Raw genomic sequence first — 12,351 nt, forward strand, 5'->3', positions numbered from 1 at the left:
TGTCTCACCTTCCATTCTGGTCTCTGGGCAGTGAGGCTTTGCACACACTCCTGGAGCCCCCACTCTGGTGTGTGTTAGAACTCGGGGTGCTGTAGGACAGCAGAGTGGGACTCAGGCCCTAATCTCTGGGGGTCTGGTGATGGATGAGGCCTGGGCTCTCTGCTCCAAGGACTGTGTGGGCCCCGTTCCTTGCATCCCAGCACTGGCTCATAGTAGGTGCTCAAGGAACATCTGTGAAATGATCTCATTGTTGTTCCAGGGAAAGGGAGGTGCATGGCTGCCCTAGCACCTTGGGCAATTTCAGGGAGTACTAAATTGGGGGGAAATGGGAGAGGTTCCCCCGTCTCCCTCCAGACCCCTGAGAGCTTCCCATTGTGGGAACACAGATGTGGACTACCAGGACAGAAGTTTCTCAGAACTTCCTTCCAGAAGAAATCAAGCTTAAAATACTTGCCCACCAGATGGCCGGGGCAGCCCTGGGGCACTGCGTCTTTTATCTGATGACCGTCTGCAAAGAGGCCTCTGGGAGCTATTCTCAGAGCATCAAAGGGATCGGGCTGCCGGCTGCCCTCATGGGTCACAGCACTATTGCCTCTACTCGGGTCCAACCCGTGGGACTGACCTGCCTAGTGGGGCCATGAAAGTTTAGACAGACAGACAGGCAGACAGACAGACAGACAGGCTGAGATGGAAAAGACACACTTGCCTCACCCCTGCTTCTCCCCGTGGCTAAAATCCAGTGTGTGGCCTGTGTGACCAACTGATTACACATGGACCAGGGGAGGAGGAGGAGGGAGACGGGAGGCAGGAGGGAGGGAGGAGGGGGAAGAAGGGGCCATGGGAGGGGAGAGGGGGAAGGGTGGATCCACAGGTAAAGTCTAACACCTGGAGACTAACACAGTGGGAAAGAGCGCTGTTTGGATGAACTGAACACGTTCCCCGACTGCACATCTCCTTTTCCGAAAGCATAAACACCCAAGAAGGCAGATGTAAAATCTGAAGGACTTTGGCCTCAGGGAGTCGTGTATGTCACTTGTGTAAATAGTACCACACTGCCTTAAAAATAATCCACAAGGCAGGAACAAAAACACTTTCATTGTTATAAAACTGGACTGAGATTGCAATTTTTTCCCCCCTGAAATTACTTTTCGGAGTTCATAAATATACCTTATGAGGAGGAAGGATATAGCATTCACAAGATAGAGTACAACATTTTTTTGGATTATTTATGTTCTTCTGTGTGTCTCATTCTGTACCCTTTGAAGGACTGAAAGACTATAAAGTAAGTCGAATGGTTTCTTTCCAAGAAACATCAAATAAAACTCCAGTTTCAGAGAGACAGAATTCTTTACCAGAGTTCCCAAATGCCAAGAACCCTTTTTTTTCATGTTTTCTGTAACTGGAAGTTATTTTCCATAAGCCTGCATGATTTCCAGTTGAAAATATCCAAAATGGAAGCAAGCCTTGCTCAGTGTGAGTTTAGTTAAAGGAGGAGTCCCATTTCCCATGACTCAGAGAGGGAAGAAAATGACCCCAGATCTGTTCAGCACAGACCCAAGTTCTTGGGGGTCAGTATTTGAAACTGACGGGACACTGGCCTGTGTTGATTAATCAGACAGCCCGGAGCCACCCACCCTTGTCCCTCTTCCCCACCTTGTCTTAGAGTTTCATTCTGATTAAAGCTATCGGATGACGGGAAGCTCCAAAGCGGGCTGGCCTCTGTCCCCACTGCGGTCGGTACCCAGCTTCTTCAGACCTGCGTGGCCCCGGGCCCAGCCTGTGGTCAGCAGATGACGGGAAACCTCCTCAGTTAGGTCGCATTGACCTCACAAGTGTCTGATGACACACCACCCTCTCCTCCCTCGTTGCTGTGTGTGAGGTTGGGGGCTGCCCCGGACATTTGTCCCTGTGTGTGTTTGTGCGCTCAGCGTCTACGGGCATGTGCGCATGCGTATACCGGTAACGTGGAGATGGGGAGGTATGGACGGGTCATCTTCACTGTCCCTGACATTTTCATGCGCTTTCTTCTTTACTGCCCACATCAGTCTCCAAAGGTAAGGACTGTTCTAGGGCCACCGTAACAACTTGCTCAAAAACTCGGTGGCATGAAACAACAGAAATTTACTCATTCACAGTTTTCGAGGCCAGAAATCCAAAATCAAGGTGTCAGCAAGGCCGTGCCCCCTCAGAAGGCTTCCGGGGGAGAAGGCTTCCTTGCCTCTTCCGGGGGTCCCTTGGCTTGTGGTGGCCTCCCTGCCTCTGTCCTCATGTGGCCTCCTCCTCTGGGTGTGTCTCTCCTCCTCTGTCTCCTTCCAGGGCACTTGGCTTTGGATTTGGGGCCTTCCTGAGTAATCCAGGATTATGTCACTCAACATCCTTGACTTAACTGTATCTCCAAACTCTGCTTCCCAAATAAGGTCACATTTACAGGTTTTGGGGACAGGGGGTGTGGTTAGAGTCTTAACCTCTAATTCAGGCTACTATAAAGGGTCACATTTGACACTTAATTAATGTGCCCCAGGCACTGTTTTAGGTCCTTTGTCTGAATGATCTCCTTCCTTCATAGTAGCTCCAAGAGACAGGGACAAGTTCCCATTTTTACAAGTGACACCAAAGCATTGAGGGGGGAAATAAGTCTTCCGATCACCCCTCCAGAAATGGCCAGGATCTGGGCAGTGGTGAGCAGCCCAGGTGGCCCAGCCTGGCTCTCAGAGCTAGCACACGGCAGCACCCCCTCCTCCCCAAAGCCTTCGCTTCACCCCTTCTGTCATCACCCTCACTGACCTCCATAGCCACTCAGATGCACTGTACCCTCCCTCCTCTGATGGCCAGTGCGGGGCCCCGCGGGGGCCCATTCCTGCAGCCGCCCCTGGACCCCCTCATTCCTCTCGCCCTCAAATCTGGATTCCCAACACCTCCCTCCACCCTCCCGGCCCTGCAACTCAGGTTCCCCCACTGCCCATTCCTTGGCTTCCTTGGGAATTTGAATGCACTGGGAGCCCCCACCTGTTACCCCAGGCCTCCTCCCGGCTCCCCTCTCCTCCCTAGCCAGCCTCTGCTCCTTGGCTCTTCTGACATGCCCCAGTGTGAATTCCCTCCACAACTCTACCTTTCTCTCTTTTGTCACAGCCCCTTGGCAAAATCCCGGCCTTGGCTGAGCCCTCCCATCTGCCTTCCCCATGCCTGCCCCAGAGCCACTGACTGGGTTTAGAGACAGTCCCACGGTAGGGCTGGCTGCCTTGCTTTCAATTCATGGTGTCGGTCTGCACGTCAGCCCTGTATGCTGCTGCCTGGAATCCCCCTGTTCTCTTAGTCTCCTCCCCACTCCCACCTGCAGCCTCTTCCCGGGGTTCCCTCCTGCATGCCTGGGCCATCCTTAAGCATCCTTCAGATCCTGCTAATCCTTCGAGGTCCTGCCCCAAGCCCCCTCTAGGGGCCCTTGTCCAGCCCTTTCTGAAAACCCTTAGTTGCTCAAGCCTGGCCCTCCCATCTGCCATCTCAGGATTCTGCTTTGCTCCAACGCACTGGCTTTGTCTCACTAGCTTCTCGGGATGAGTTAGCTTGAACTGCCGTAACAAATAAGGCCCAGCACTCAGCGACCTCACACTGAGTTGGGGGGCAAGAAACTGCAAAGGGAAGAGATCTCACACTAGCAAGCCCCCGTGCTCAGTGGGAGGCTGTACTCCCCAGCGTCATTTGAAGACAGAGGCAGATGGAGCCTCGACCACCTGCTGTTATTACAGTGGGAGGAAGGGAGTGTGGCCTCAGCTCTTTGGAGCATGCATCTGGAGGTGATGCCTGTCACTCCCATTTGTAGGCTGACACAATCCCATGGCCACATCGGACCCGGGAGGCAGGGGGAGGTGGAGACAAGAGAGTGATCCTGTGGTGTGCTCAGAAGCAGAAATAATGGAAACAATGGTGAAACAAGCCTCACGGCCACCACCCCAAGTCACTCCGAAGTTCCAGGAGGCCAAGGACGGTATTTTACCTTATACTTTCTCCTCCCTGACATGCCTGGCCTAAGCCTGGGTCAGAGCTGCTCCATGAGCCAGCGCCCCACCTCCAGACCCAGCAAAGAGTCTCTCTTCCTCCTAAGAGGCCTTCTGGTGCCTGAGGCAATGGGGCAGACGCTCTCCAGAGAGCCTCTGGCAGAGTTTTGGGTTAAAAAGTATTGAGAACTGACTTCCCTTTGAGCTAGCTTTTTGTCACAGACTGCCGTTTCTTACCGGACGAAAGCCCGCACTCCTGCCTCCGCTCCCACCCGATCACGCGGCTCCACCTTGGTCTCTCTCGAACCCGGGCCCCTTCCAGCTTGTGCCACATCTGAGGTGCGGTCTGAACCCCCAGAAGACAACACAACAACTTCTCTCTATTGGCTTCTGTATGTTGAGCCCTTCTCAGAGGCCAGGCACAGGGTTGACTGCTTTAACGTGTCATTCGATTACTTCTTGCCGCAAACCAGTGAGGACGCTGCTGTCATCACGTTCGTTGCAGAGATGAGGATATTAACACTCAGAGAAGTTTAAAAACTTAGCCAAGGTGCCCCGCGGGTCCACAGGCGTTCTGGGTCCTCCCGGTCTGACCCCCACCTCGCCTGCCTTCTGACTGGGCAGGTCACAAGGGGTGAGTGGTGTCCAAGGTCCATCCCACCAGCCCCGGTGGGAACCCAGAGTTCTCTGTGGGGGCCGGAGTGCACAAATAATGCTGGAACTTAGCTCTCAAGGTGGCATGGCTGTGTGTGACTTTTGTTGGATAAGCTTACATTTTATGTCCTTAGGAGCACACCAACAAACCATACAGTGGCAATGTTTTAATGGACCATTTGGAGGACCTTTCAGCCGAGCCTGCACCCAGAAGGAAAGTATTGGGGGCTCTGCCCAAGGGGAGGAATGAAAGAGGCAGGCGCACGGGGAGGGTCAGAACGTTGCTTCCCTACCCGCTCGCTGCCCAGGCTTTGGAGCTGGGCTGGCTGGACAAGTGTGTTTACTTCTTGGGTATTCCCTTTTTGTCACCGGAAAAGTGGGGAGGAGTTGCTCACTGTGACCACTAGCCCCTCCCTCCAGTCACCTTCTGTCAATGGTGTTTCCTTCCCTCGCAGGCCCCCTCACACCTCCTCTGCTTCCATGGCTCGCCCTGGCCCTGCCCTTGGAAGGGAGCATGTTAATTCAGCAGTCAGTCCTGGCCACAGGAAGATTCTGCCGGCCCTGGGCTTGGCTTCTCGTGATTCCGTGGCATGGAGGACTGGGTTAGGTTCAAGGCAAAGGCCCGGCAAAAAACGGTCTCCTTCCCCGGACCTCTGAACCATTCCACCAGACACAGGCCTTTCTGGGTGTCTGCCAGAGCGGTGGAAAGAAAGAACCAGACCTGTTGTAGCAAGGGAATGCTGGGGGCTTTGTCATGGTGAGCAGAACCTCTTTGCTCCTCCTGATTTGTCCCCTGCAGAGTTGGTAAAAGGGAGAGCCCACCTTGAAAGTTCTGCCCTTGGCCTGGTAGCTCTTGGTTCCCCCTGACAGGCTGCCCTTGTCCCTGAAAGGGTTGACCTTCCTCATCAGGGTATCAGATGAGACCAGCACGGGGGTCTGTGCAGCTGGACACCACCCAGCACTGCGCGTGTTGTGTGTTGGGAGTGGGGGTCCATGCAGAGGCCTACAACGAGCAGTCAGGGCCCTTTGTCCATAGGGACCACTAGGAGGAAGTTCTAAATGACCTCAGGCCCTTGGGGGCTGAAAAGGGTTTAACCAGACTGGTACTTTTTGTATAAGTCTTCAGATAAATCCAGAAAAAAATTCAGCAAATCTGGCTCCCCCTAATACACAAGCACACACAACCCCCCAACTCCAGACTTTCTTCAGCAGAAGCAGCTGGAGGGAGACATTGGCCTTGACCTCCCCCTGCGGCCAGAGGTGCTCCATCCCCACCAATCAAGCCATTATCCCCTCCCGCGCCCCACACAGCCAGACGAGCTTTGCAGGCAGGGACCCCCAGACAGCTCAGGCTGGGTCCTCTCTTCTCCCCTGCTGGCCATCATCCTCGCTTCTATGGTCACCCACCACCTCGTCTTTCTAACCTGCTCCTCTCTCCTCCCCATGTTAGACAAACAGGACGAAAGCACAGGCAGCTGAGAACCTATCGAAAAGCATGCAGGGAAGAGGACAGTGGGGACCATGAGGACGTGTGTGTGTCTTCTGAGAATGCCTTCCAACACAGAGACAAGGAGAGACAGGACAAAGAAGGAAGGCAGGCAGAAAAAGGAGAGACCAAGACAGAGACCGACTAGGAAAGGGAGAAAGCAAGCTTGTTGGAGCCCCCAGAACCTTCCCAAACGGGCTTTGCTGTTTGGGCAGAGGAGATAAAGCCTCACCTTATGAGCAGAGGAGGGGAAGGGTTCCAGGCAGCTCTGGGGCCCCAAGTCAGCAGCCTTATGCCCTGGGGGGTGTCGTCAGTCTTGGAGGCAGGGGGAGCCGGGAAGAGAATGGGCAGGCACAGTCTGTGGCCGGGGCAGCCTCTTGACCCCATAATCAAATCACACATACAAATCACCTCCTAACAAAAAGTGCGCGTACTTGTGGCAAGTGAGGAGAGTCCTTTTAACACTTTCTTCTCTCTTCCTCCTTCATGGAAGGCACCGACGGCTAAAAGCAAGGACTACACACACATCCTGCCCTGACACCCCCCTCCCACCAGGCCTCAGGGTGTGCAACCCAGAGTCCCCAAGGCCTGTGTCCCCCACCTTGGGCCCCACGGGCAGGCCCCTGTACCATCACCATCGTGTTCCCCATCTTAATGCTTCCACCTGGCACAGCACAGGGAAGATGCTGTGCGTTCTGCAGACGCAGGTGTGATCTCGAGTCTCCATTTGCTCCTGAGCCCCCTTCTCCATATAGTGGGCATGACCATCTCTAGCCTCCAGGACCACCGAGTGGAGAAATGAAAGAAGATTGGTGGAACTCAGCGCGTGGAGAGTGTCTGATGATGACAAAATGGGCAGCTCTCCCTACCACTTTGTAAAGTAGGCAGGAGTTACTATTCTCACTGTCTGCACTTTGTGCATGAGTGAAGCCGGGCTTGCCTGGGTCCCAGACCGCTCCCGGGTGTTCCCGGCGTTGGCAGTGAGGCAGCTCCATACCTCCCATGGAACGTGCTAGGCACCGTGCCAGGAGCTCCTCATACAGCCAAAGAGCGGCCTCCCCCGCTCCCCCAGATGGAGCAAGGATCAGGCTGCCCCTAGGGAAGGCTTGATACCAGTGTGTTGAAAGGAAGGGCGAGATCCCTTGAGACCAAGTGGTCTGGTTGGGGAGATCTGGCTTTGGATGCGCCCGCTGGAGCACTCCTCTTCCGAATGAGCTCCACAGAGGGCGTGAAGACACTCATCTCTAGGCTTTGGGTTTCAGGCCACAAGGGCTATATCCTTCTGTCTTTTCAGGACCATGTCTGTGTCCAGAAGAGAGACCAGGAAGGTCCACACATGAACTGTCATCTGTTTTTTCTGACTCAGAATCACCGAAAGAATTAAAATGCAGCTTCCTGGAACTCCCATCCCCCACAGCCCCGACTCTGCAGGCACGTGTGTGGAGGGGAGAGAAGGGGATAGACTTCTACACGTCCAAGTCTCCTGGGGACTGCTGGGTTCAGCCAGGCTTGGGAACCCCTGGGGAGCTCCCTGCGCCCTGGCAGAGTAGTTGCCCCTGTGGGCTCCGACGCCCCACAGCTGGGGGCTCCATCCCAGTTCCTGCCCTTTTAGTACCTGCAGCTCCTTGGCTTGTCATCAGCCACCCTGTGCATCAGTTTCTTCATCTGTAAAATGGAGCTAATAATGATGGTAGTTGAGACCAGAGTGTTGTGACAAGGATGAGATAAGTTACTACAGCAGAACTTCAGCTTACAAGACAATCTTCAGAGCGGGGCGGGGCGGGGGGGTGTGGGGGGGTGGGGGATGGGGTGTCTATTTTTGGCTACCTCCTGTGGGTTCCCGAGGATCAAGAAACCAGAGCCCAGGCCTCGCCTGCAGAGGCAAGTGTGGGGCTGCTCTCTCATACTCCTCTCTGAGACACAGATCTCTTCCCCTGGGAGCCCATAGTTCTATGGAGACAACATAAGCCAGACAGACACACAGGAGGGATTTTTTTCCAAAACACTAGTGAATGCAAAAGGAGGTTTCTATGGTTACTACACACACACTTTAAAATTTAAAAAAAAAAAATTGTGTTTTTTTTTTTTTTTTTTTTTTTTTAATTTGACAGAGAGAGAGACAGTGAGAGAAGGAACACAAGCAGGGGGAGTGGGAGAGGGAAAAGCAGGCTTCCCATGGAGCAGGGAGCCTGATGCAGGGCTCAATCCCAGAACCCTGGGATCATGACCTGAGCTGAAGGCAGACACCACAACTGAGCCACCCAGGCGCCCCTTGTTTCATTTTAAAACATAAGACAGAACCCAACACAGCGTAGCGATTGCTTGCAGTATCCTGGTCACAGCGAAGGCAGGGAGGCTGGACATCAAGGGAGGGTGGGCTGCCCACCATAGTCCCCTCGGTGAGGCCTTGACCTACAGCTACTTCCATGGCTGAACCAGGAAGCGAGAAGCCTCATCCCGTGCTTGTCAGCCACACTTACCGTGGCAGCGGCCAGCCCCCTTCCAGGCCAAACCAGAGAGAGGGTTGTGATTCTCTGGTTAATTTTGTCAGCTAGGAAATGTCAGCCTGGCTCCAGGATGGAGGGAGAAATTAGCCTCCATGCGGCCAGCGACCATCATGCATTTGCTAAAATGTAACATGTTTACTTCTTCGCTCTACAGTTTAAATGACCAAAGGAAAAGTGACTCCTTTTCCCTGGAATGACTCAGTGGAGACGGGAATGTTAGGGCTCCCACGGACAGCAAGAAGCTCAGTGCGGTTGTGGCCCCACGTGCCCCACTGTCAGGTCTTGAGGTGTTTTTTCCAATGTCAGGATTTAAGAACATCTAAATCGTCATTAAGACATCCAGAATTGGACGCCTGGGTGGCTCAGTCGCTTAAAGCGGCTGCCGTGGGCTCAGCTCATGATCCCAGTGTCCTGGGATCAAGTCCCACGTGGGGAGCCTGCTTCTCCCTCTCCCTCTGCCTGCCACTCTGCCTACTTGTGTACTCTCTCTCTCTCTCTGTGTCAAATAAAAAAACTAAAAAAAAAAAAAAAAAAAAAAAAAGATGTGCAGATTCAGGAATATACCTGAGGCTAGGTTCCTGGCCCCTGACAGTTTCCCTACATTGTGTGTGGAGTCTGGAGCTCTCTCCTTGGATGAGTCCCAGAAATCTCACTGATTCTGCCCCTCCGCACCAGGAAGGAGATCTGTTTGCTTTTAAACTGGTCGGTTTCACTTCTGAACATGGACTGCGAGTCTTGCTAAATTTACTTGCATTAACTCTGAAGGGGGAGATCTTGGGAGAGTTTCACATCAGCGTCTGTCCTCTGTTTTCTCCTATATTCCGCAAATGACAGACCCACTAATTCACTGGGCTTCTAGTTGACTTAATAGATAACCCACAGGTGTGCAGCTCTATTTCCAATCCAGGAAGGGTGGTCAGCAGTGAGGCTCAGCTCTCCGGGAATGCGCACGGTCACAGTACTCTTGCGTGCCCCCGGACGATCTAGCATTCCCGTTTCCTGAGGAGTCCACAGCTGCTCCCACTGACTCGTCCCATCCTGAAGAACCCCGTGAGGCTGGCATGGTTGACGGCGTCCCATTCTCAGATGGGGAAGTGGAGGCCCAGCGGGGAGAGTGACTTGCCCAAGTTTGCAGAGCTAGTCGGTGATAGTGACACTTTGCGCCCAGCCTGTGGGTCTCGGTAAGCCGTAACCCCCCTGGGCCTCCCGACCCTGTGCTCTGCTTCCTGTGGCAGCTCAAGAGCAGGACAGCAGGGCTTTGCAAAGCCCAGCATGGGTCCTTGCTCATCTCTACGTGGAGAACACGCCCCTCCGTGGACCCAGTCTGAATATGTTCAGCATAGAATTCGACCACCGAAACCATAAAACTGGATCTCAACCCTGGCTCTGTCCAGACTTGTGAGCTTTTAAAATTTCCAGTGCCCTGGACTGTTCACCAAACCAATGGAATCGGATTCTCTGGAAGAGGGAGCCGGGGATCAATGATTTCTAAAGCTCTCCAAGCGACTCCTGGGGGCTGTGAGATGAAGAACTACCACCTAGTGCTGAATCAGCAAGAATTCGAGGCTCTCCACGGGATGAACCCCCAGCTTAGATTTTAATCACTTGACCCCCTTGCAAATGAACTAGATACTGCCCTCCCTCAGTAGGAAAGGACATGTGCCTTGATGCACGCATGGTTTTACCATAAAGAAGCAACCAAGATGCTTGCTTAAGCACCATGAGAAAGTGTAACTCGATGCCCACTTTTCCACCACCCAAAGGGTCCTTTCTGGCAAACATTCTCCAATCTGTGATCAGACAATAGTAAATAATGTTCCCACGGTGGCACTTGTTTGATACTCAAGGATGAATGACCCCATGGGCAAACTGTGCCTTAAAACTTGCGTGGCTCTGCTGTCCAGTGGATGATCCCCAGAGACTAGGGACCCACCGGAGCGGGGGGGGGGGGCATGGCAATGAGGGACTGCTCTCTTGGGAACAGTGTGAGTAGATGAGTGCCTTGGGCCAGCTGCCATATGGGTACTTACTGGTGAATGATATGATGGAAACAGGTCTTATTCGGTTAAGCTCTTTGCGGTTAAAAAGAGTTTCATGACAAAATTGAGAGGGCAGGGGGAGATCCATAAACTTTCCATCCTTCCAGGCTTTTCCCCAAAATATATTTTATGGTTGCATTCATTGTATGTGGACACTTTCACATCCTGCTTTTTTTAATTACCACTTCACTACACTGCTGTCCAAGCCTCAACAACCACAAGTTATTTGACCATCCCTATTGCTAGCTACTTGATTGCCTCCATCTCTTTGCTATTATAAGCTACATTTTAAGGAATGTTTTACACAGGCCGTGTTTTCCTTTTTCTGGTTTATCTGTTTCATGTGAATTTATAGAGCTAGAATTACCAAGTAGGAACTTTGAAATGACGCTATTACCAAATTGTTTCCCAGAAGAGTTTTATGACTACCTATTGTCATTAATACTAGATACATGGCAGATCTCATAGAACTTCACCAGGATTGTGTATTTTTTCATGCATTATTTTTGGGGCAGCTTTATATACAAAATAATGCCACATCATTGCTGTAGTGTACATTTCTTTGATGACTAGCAAGTTCTTTTCATTCGTGCGCCCAATGATGATTTTATGTGTTGGATGCCCATTCTGTGCCAGGCAGTGTTCTAGGCACTGGAGAGACAGCAGTGAACAAAACAAGCCCCAATCTCCACCCTGAGGAAGTCGTCTTCTACTGAGCTTTTTCCTGTTTGTCTGTACTCCGGCGACTGTGTGACTCACTTAACAGTAGGGGCTGGACATTTGGGCAGGTTCCATGCATGCCTTTAACTGGTGCAGCCTTGCACAGCAGAAACCCCCGTGTGCAGAGGATTAAGTGAAGGCTTGCTTGCGCAACATCCCTCCCGCTGCCTCCACCCCACCTAACAACCTGGACCTCCGGTGCCTTTTCTCTCTGGCACTGGCCGCCCTTCCCCTGTAAATGGAAGACCTGCAGCAGCTGAGGGGAAAGGTGGGCTGGCCACCACCCCAGGGCTATATGATATGAGGGGTGCCTTATCAGCCCTGCCCATGGTCCAGTGCCCACTCGCTGGAAGGCCACCATCTATCCCACCCCCAAAACAGCAGCAAGTCGCAAACCCTGCACAGGTTGGGCAAGATGTCTGTCTGCAGGGCCACCAAAGGACTAGTCTGCTCAGGGGTGGTCCTGCCTGGCTGCAAGCTGGGGTTTCCTTCATCTCCTAGCCTGAGTGGACGGCCCACGCTGGTGTCTTGCTCTGAATACTCAGCTATACTTTCTTTCCAGAAAGTGAAATGTGAAAACATCAAGAATATTCTCAGTAGCTGAGGTTGATCATTGGAGCCAGTAGGAGGGGTCTCGCTCTCATGTCTGTGCTTGAGGTAATCAAGGGAGCAAGTGTTTCTCCTTGTCGGCAACCTGCCCAAGAAGCTGGGACTTCAGATCATAATAATATGGACGTACCTGCCAGTTTACTCCCCTGGGCTTCTCGGCTCCTTCAGTGGCTCTTGCTAGCTTTTTGTTTGTTTGTTTGTTTTTTTAAGACCTTATAAGAATTCACACACCTCTTATATAAAACCTAGAAAATAATATAAACAAGAGGGAGGAAATAAAACACTCAGTTTGCCACTGTTGACATTTTGGTGCATCCTTTAAAGGTATGTATGTGTGTGTTGTG

This window comes from Mustela nigripes, chromosome 7 (assembly GCF_022355385.1).
Source record: "Mustela nigripes isolate SB6536 chromosome 7, MUSNIG.SB6536, whole genome shotgun sequence".
Lineage (NCBI taxonomy): Eukaryota > Metazoa > Chordata > Mammalia > Carnivora > Mustelidae > Mustela > Mustela nigripes.